Source organism: Solanum tuberosum, unplaced genomic scaffold, assembly GCF_000226075.1.
Source record: "Solanum tuberosum cultivar DM 1-3 516 R44 unplaced genomic scaffold, SolTub_3.0 scf00025, whole genome shotgun sequence".
In the NCBI taxonomy this organism is placed as follows: Eukaryota; Viridiplantae; Streptophyta; class Magnoliopsida; order Solanales; family Solanaceae; genus Solanum; species Solanum tuberosum.
In genome coordinates this window covers 915,873-923,104 of record NW_006238951.1, presented here as the reverse complement: position 1 = coordinate 923,104, position 7,232 = coordinate 915,873, and positions in this window count along the sequence as shown.

Sequence of the window (7,232 nt, the reverse complement as noted above, 5' to 3'; positions counted from 1 at the left end):
ATATTGGTGGATTTCAACAGATCCACATCCTCATGCAACACAGCTATAATGGCCTTTAAGGTCGTCACCTCCGTTGTGGCTCCTTGGTCATGCTCACACACCGCTATTCTAGCCGCGAGGGCATCAATGGTGGCGGTTAATAGTGTCACGGCATTAGTTAGGGAAATTTGAATCATATCCGGGATGGAGGCCTCTAGTTTGGCTGCTCAACGGTCGGCAGAATGGTCCAGTTGGCCTATCTGGAGTAATAAAGCCTGAAGGCTCATGGGCCGGAGTAGCCAAAGATGCCTCTGCAGGTATAGAGTCTGTGACCACAATCGGGGAAGGGTCCACCGGGGATATTTTTTGCCCCTTCTCTGCCTGATCCCTAAGGTATTCAGCTTTGATCCTCCAGATATCAGTGGAGGATGTGGAAGTCACTTCCACATCCTTCTTTGCATCTCTAGATAGTCGAGCCCATTTGCACAGCTCGGTGATCAATACCGGGAAATGAAGTGAGGTTTGGCGCTACTTTGCATGCATGAGAATCTCTGAAGCAATAATCATCCCCAAATTTAGCTGAAATTTCTCAATAATGCAACCTAGATAGGCTGCTTTAGCATGTCGAAGAATGGACTCATTTCGGGATGGCATGATCATACTGCTGATGAAACCAAATCAATATCGAGTTGCCATGTTGAGGTCCTTCTTTTCAATAATAGCACCAATCTCAAGCCACTTGGAAGTGTCGTCTGAAATCAGCAGAGCTAACCACTTCTTCATGTTTTCTAGCTTTTCGATCCTAATCATGTACTGTCAGGTATCCTTGATATTCTCAGGACGATCTAGGATGGCATCAATAATGGCATGGTCACACTTGAGTTTCCTACCCTGAACGACTACATAGTCAACTGGTTTGAATGCGGTTACTTGCTTCTTTGTTTGTTGTATCAAGGTTCCATAAGAAGCATAGAATTCCCAGACCCAATTTGGAATATATAGGCCATGGGAATTGGTGAAGATCGGGAAATCATGAAACTTGAGGCATCTCATAATCTCTGGATACCTATCAATCACTCTATCTGTGGACAGACGCATTTCCTCAATAATCATCCTCAGCTCTTCAGTCTTCAATCTGTTCATGGACTTGGGGGGAGGACCCTAAACTGGTGGTGCTAGGAACACATCTTGCTCTGGGGTTGGAGGAGGAAGAGCAGTCTGAGGAGCCTGGATCCGAGACAGATCATTCAACTTTTTAGATTGTATCTCTGCCCTTTGCGCTGCAACAAGCTCATCATCATTAGATGTTATCGTCTGAGGCTCCTGATGCTCACCTTTACTCTCAAAAATTTTGAGGTAAGTGTCATAGATACCATCACTGTCGGAGCTTGCCTCTGGTGATGCATGTGCCTTGCCTTTACCCTTGCCTTTCCTACCAGTTGTGCGGAATTTTGTGGCCTTGACTTTTGATGTAGCTGCATCCTCATTTAGTATAATCCCCTTTGCTTTCCCTCGGGGTGGCACGTTTCATCCTGCAACTTTAGATCTGGCCATGTCTGTAAAACATTGGTAAAAGTTTATAAACCACTCGGTTGATAACATAGAAACACAATTCAAACAATCTCGCCGAACCAGTCGGTGAAACGCTGAATCTCTTTGGCGAGCTGGATCGGGCTCGCCGAAGGGATTGGCTCAAAAATCTCAGCAAGTCGGCAAAGGGACGTCCTTTTCGGCGAGCTAGGGCTAGCCCGCCGAAAGTTCCAGCTCAAAAAGAGTTCAAGGGCGCAGACAAAAGGCGGTCAAGAATTCCTTCGGCGAGTCACCAAGTGCTTTTGGTGACCTCAGGCTTCTCGCCAGAAGTTACAGAATTCAACTACTCAGTAAGCATGGGATTAAAGGCGAGATGGGGAAATTAGGCAAACCTGCGAGTGGTTTGGCGAGCTCGACCCAGCTCGCCAAACAGCCCAACGTGCCTATTTTCAACTCAACTTCTAGAATTCAACCCCACAACCCCTGAAAACAAAATCAAAGCATGTTAAATTAAGTTCAGAACCATAACACCCATCACCCCGGGATACTCAGACTTTTCCCGGTTTTGCCAAATTTTGCCATTTGACGACTTTTACCCTTAAGAATGCTGTCACCCACTCTATCATTGTGCAATGTACTCCATTTAGTACAAATATGGGCTACTCAGACTTCACGCAACCATTCTAACCAACATGCAAGCACAACCCCACAAAACTTAACTCATTTTAAGGTACAAATTTACGGGCATTCGACGATCAAAACAATACGGGAAAGATTATCACATTAAAAATGACATTCAAACATTCTAATCCTATTAGAGAGGCCCGACTCACATCACTAAGATAAGTAATTGCAAATGAGTACAAATTCAAATAAACTTAACTCGGGGTTTGGAAAACCAACCTTAGTTGCCGATTAATAAGGACTGAAAAGCTAGGTTGCAATGTAATCTAAATCCAAGCACCAATCGATCAACTAAAATACTTATAGAGTGCAGGATATCGAAAATGCTAACTCGGTGTGAGTTTGCGATGTTTGAAAGTGAGGGAAAAAATGAAAGAATTCAAAATTTAAACCTTTGGAACTTGAATAAAACGTCAAGATTTCACCCATTCGGCGACGTTAGTCATTATTACCGACCACTCAGCGACTCGTCCGAGTTTTATAAGACCCTTAATTTATGAGGAGGTCCAAACGGCGGACAAGATCGAGATCACAGGCTTGATCGATGATTCGTTAAGAATTTCCTGGGTTCGCCGAGTTTTTACAGACTCCACCTTAAAATTGGCTTGAGTCAAATAGCGGATTAGGTCGGGCACACCGACCTATTCGGAGATCCGCCGACTAGACTTTAGCTCACCAAACTATACTTTTCAAACATTTCTCACACTTTAACCTGCACAATCAATACACCATTATTCTAAAATAACAATTTGAAGCGATAAAACGTTGAGTTGCCTCCTAAGAAGTGCCTTAGTTAATATCGTGGCACGACGCAAGTCAACACTCATACTCCATTCTTTGGGTTAGCCATAGCATCACTTGGCAACCCCCTGTTTTGCAGCGGGTGGATATGAGGCATCACATGACCCATAAGGTTCTCGAGTAGCTGGATGGATCTGGAATGAGAACCAATCATTTGTTTCATCACTTCGATGGTCTCCTTCATTTCTTCCAGCACCCCATCATGCTCATTTATCTTGTGGATAATGATTGAGAGCATTCCTTCGACACGTTTACCCTCATTGTCCTTAGGTTTTCTTCGCTCATAAGGAGGGATGTATTTGTCCTTCCTATTGTATTAGACTTCAATCCCTACTATCTTTTTGGCCAACTCATCCATCTGAGTCATTAGTATGGCCCACATGAAGTCCTTCTCTGCTTGTTAGTTTGTTTCAGCCATGTGATCAAAGCAGGTGGGCTGCTATCACATAGGGCTGTTGTGTAATACCACCCGGAATGAGTTGGTCAGCCAATGCCTTAATTTCGGGACCAAGACTTTTGTAAAAGCAATCCAGGAGGACTATATTGGGAATTTCATGAGTTGGGCATTGAACTAGCAGTTCTTTAAACCTTGCCCATGCCTCATGAATCCGTTCACCTTCCAATTGTTTGAAGGTTAGAATGCGATCCCTGAACATCATTACTTTTAATAGAGGAAACTCCATTTGCTCACGAGTACTGCTTGACATACTCACCTCCTCTGTTTCAAAGCTCAAACAAGCAAAATACAAAACTAAAAATTAAGTAAGTAAAATACGATAAGAAGAACAATTTTTTTATTAAACTACAAATTCTCAACTAACAACACTCCTCGGCAGCGGTGCCATTTTGACTTCACGTATCATGACACTACTTCGGTTCAAATTCCAACGATCGCGTGTAGTGATATCACCAAACCAAGGGTTAGGATCGTTCCCACAGGGAGTGGTTTCGAGAATTAATAGAAAAATAAAATTAAGTTATAATCAGTCATAGCTATAAATATTAACGAATAAAACATAGTAAATCTAAAGGGGGTGACGCAAGCGTCAATTATCAATGGGGGGGTTTGTATTCGATTAATGAACAAAAAAATGACAAAAATATAAAGAAACGAGAAAGGAGACGGGATTCTTGGGATTTAAAAGGAATATGGGATAAAAGACACTATCAGGTAGATGTTATTGATAGTACATCACTGAATATTTGTAACTAGGCTAGACTTTAGTCGGGGTAAATTCTCTCTGGAGCAACATACCCTGAATAAACTCGGGTTCTCTCGAACACCAAGTTGCTGCATTTAAGCACAGCCTCTGCCTTAGCCCATTGATTTTCTCGAGCTGAAAGTGTAGGAGAGGGCCTAGGATTCACTCTCTCGAGCTGAACCCACAACGACCCAATAACCACTGGCTATCGATTTAGTTGACTTAGTTTTAAAACCTCTCTCTCAAGCAAGCCAAAAACACTAAGATGAAATCGTATTTGCAACTACAATCTCATTAAGTTCAAACACAACTGCTAAATGAAATCACATTTAAACAACGAATATACCAACAATAAGCAACACCCAACAGTAAATTTAACCCATATTCACAAAATACACCCGAAGAATTGGAGTTTTACTTAGACATGAAAAAGAGATAGAAATCGATACCAACAAGTGTTTCCATCAAGTGGGTACGATGAATAAAGTCTTTAAACACGTCAAGGATGAAGATTCTTCAAGACCCACTTCCAATTTCTTGGAATTGAAAATCTTCAAATCTTCTAGTTCAAGCACAATGTATCCAAAAAACTCTGACAACTAAAACTGAAAATATTCTTAGTCTCCAAAAAAAAATCTCTCTCAAGTTTGATGCTAAGCTACCAATTTAAACAAGTATTTATACTGTTCAAAAATTTGTGTTGCGATGGACCATTCGGCGCAGTTAGTCGGGATCGCCGACACATTCAGATATCCGCCCTTTGGTCTGGTTCATCGCCTTTCTGCTTTTGCTTTCCACATTCTCGCGTTTTGAGGAATTGGGCGATAGAGTGTTGCTTCGCGGAACTGCTCGGCGACACATCGATTGCTCCTTTTCATTATAGATTTGACCTTCTCCTTCTAGGCTCAGCACACTGGAACATTCGGCAGGATTTAGGACCTTTTGGCGACTCGCCTAATAGTTTAGGCGATCCTCAGGAAGTCTTTTCTTCGTTCTTTTAGCCACTTTGTTCCTTTTGCTTGATAACGTCCAAGCTTTGTCTCTCAATCCAAATACATGAAACTTAAGGGTTTTCATCAGTTATTGAGACAAAATATGCATTTGAGGACACTAATTCTATTTAAATATAGCCCTAAATGAGTCCAAATTATGTACTCATCACACACATCAACACAATTTATAATAATGCAAATGAGTTCAATCGTTATTTATGAGTTTGGGGTTCGAAAAACCAACTTTTAATGCCGAGTATATGAATTTGGAAAGCTAGGCGGCAAAGAATTCCACTCCGAACACGAGAATGACAACCAAATATCAAGAAAATGCAAAAATATAGGAAATTTAAAGTGCGGGTGTGATTGTATTGAAGTTAAAATTGAGGGAATGTGAAAGAGTTTGAAATTTTAAACCTTTGGCCTTTTAAAACCGTTCCGTTCGCGCCCTTTCAATGATGTTAGTTGATCTCGCCGAACCACTCGGTGACACGCCGAGTGGTTACTTACCTCGCCGAGTTTTACAGGACCTCCAGTTAATGTGGGGTCTAAACGGCAGACAAAGTCGGGCTCGTCGACCTGTCCATGGGACCGCCGAGTTTTACAGACTCCAACCTGATAATGTCTTGAGCCCAACGGAGGTCCAAGTCGGGCTTGCCGACCTCTTCGGCGACTCACCGACTGGACATTTTGCTCGCCAACCTGCACTTTTCAATCACATTCTACTTTTTCACCTGCACAATCAATATACGATTATTCCAAAAACAAAAAGAAAGCAAATAAAAACTTGGGTTGCCTCCCAAGAAGCGCCTTAGTTAACATCGTGACCCGATGCAAGTCCCCACTCAAACTTCATTCCTGGGGTTTGCCATAGTGTCACTAGGCAGTCTCCCTTTTTGCCTGGGGTAGAGACGAGACAACATATGACCCATTTGGGTCTCCAGTAGCTGAATAGATATGGAATTAGAAGTAGTCATTTGATTAAGTATTGAGACATTCTCTTTTATCTCTTTCAACACTCTGTCATGTTCTTTGACTTTGTGGAGAATGAGTGAGAGTATCTTTTCTGCTTGTCCACCTTCATAGTCCTTAGGCTTTGTACTCTCATGAGGAGGAATATACGTATCTTTCTTTTTGTACAATACTTCGAATTCCACAATCTTTTTGGCGAAGAGATCTAGTTGAGTCAACATTTTGGCCAAATCCTGGTCCTTCTCTGTCACCTTGTAGGTCTTAGTCATGTGATCAAGGAGTTGGGCTACTATTTCATAGGGTTGTTGTATTAGACCACCCTGAGAAAGTTGGTCAACCACTCCTTTGTTCTCAAGACCAAGACCTCTATAGAAGCTGTCTAGTAGCATCTTATCTGGAATTGCATGAGTTGGGCATTGCAGTAATAGTGTCTTAAATCTAAGCTACAAATCATGGATTGACTAACCATCCAATTGCCTGAAATTTAGGATGTTATCCCTAAGAATCATCATTTTTTTAAGGAGGGTGGTCCACTTGGTTTCCGTTGCTACCATCAATGCTCATTTCCTCTGTTCCAAGAGTCTCACAAAAACCAAAAATAAAAGTAAGTAGATTCAACTATGATTAAAAAGAACAAAATTCAACTTCACCAAAAGAATCTAAAACAACACCACTTCTCGGCAGCGACGACATTTTGATTAACGATTCAAGGACACTTCATCCAATTCTAAGTGTCAACGATCGCTAGTCAGTATAAAAATCCAAACTAAATGAGTTGGGGTTGAATCCCACAGGGAGCGGTACGTATTTCAGATTCAATTGGGAAGTATGAACATGCTCAAATCAGTCATAGGAATAAAAGTTTTTTAATAAAGACATCATTCAAATCAGGGGGTGAAACGAATTTCAAATAGGGGGTTTTGGTTTGAAATTATCAACTACAATAGCAGTAAACAATACGAAACAACAACAATGAGACGGGTTCTTGGGATATGATTCGATTATAGGCTAATATAGACAAATAGGTAATTGCAACTATTAGAAAGTAGCTAGATATTAGTGAGTAAGCTAG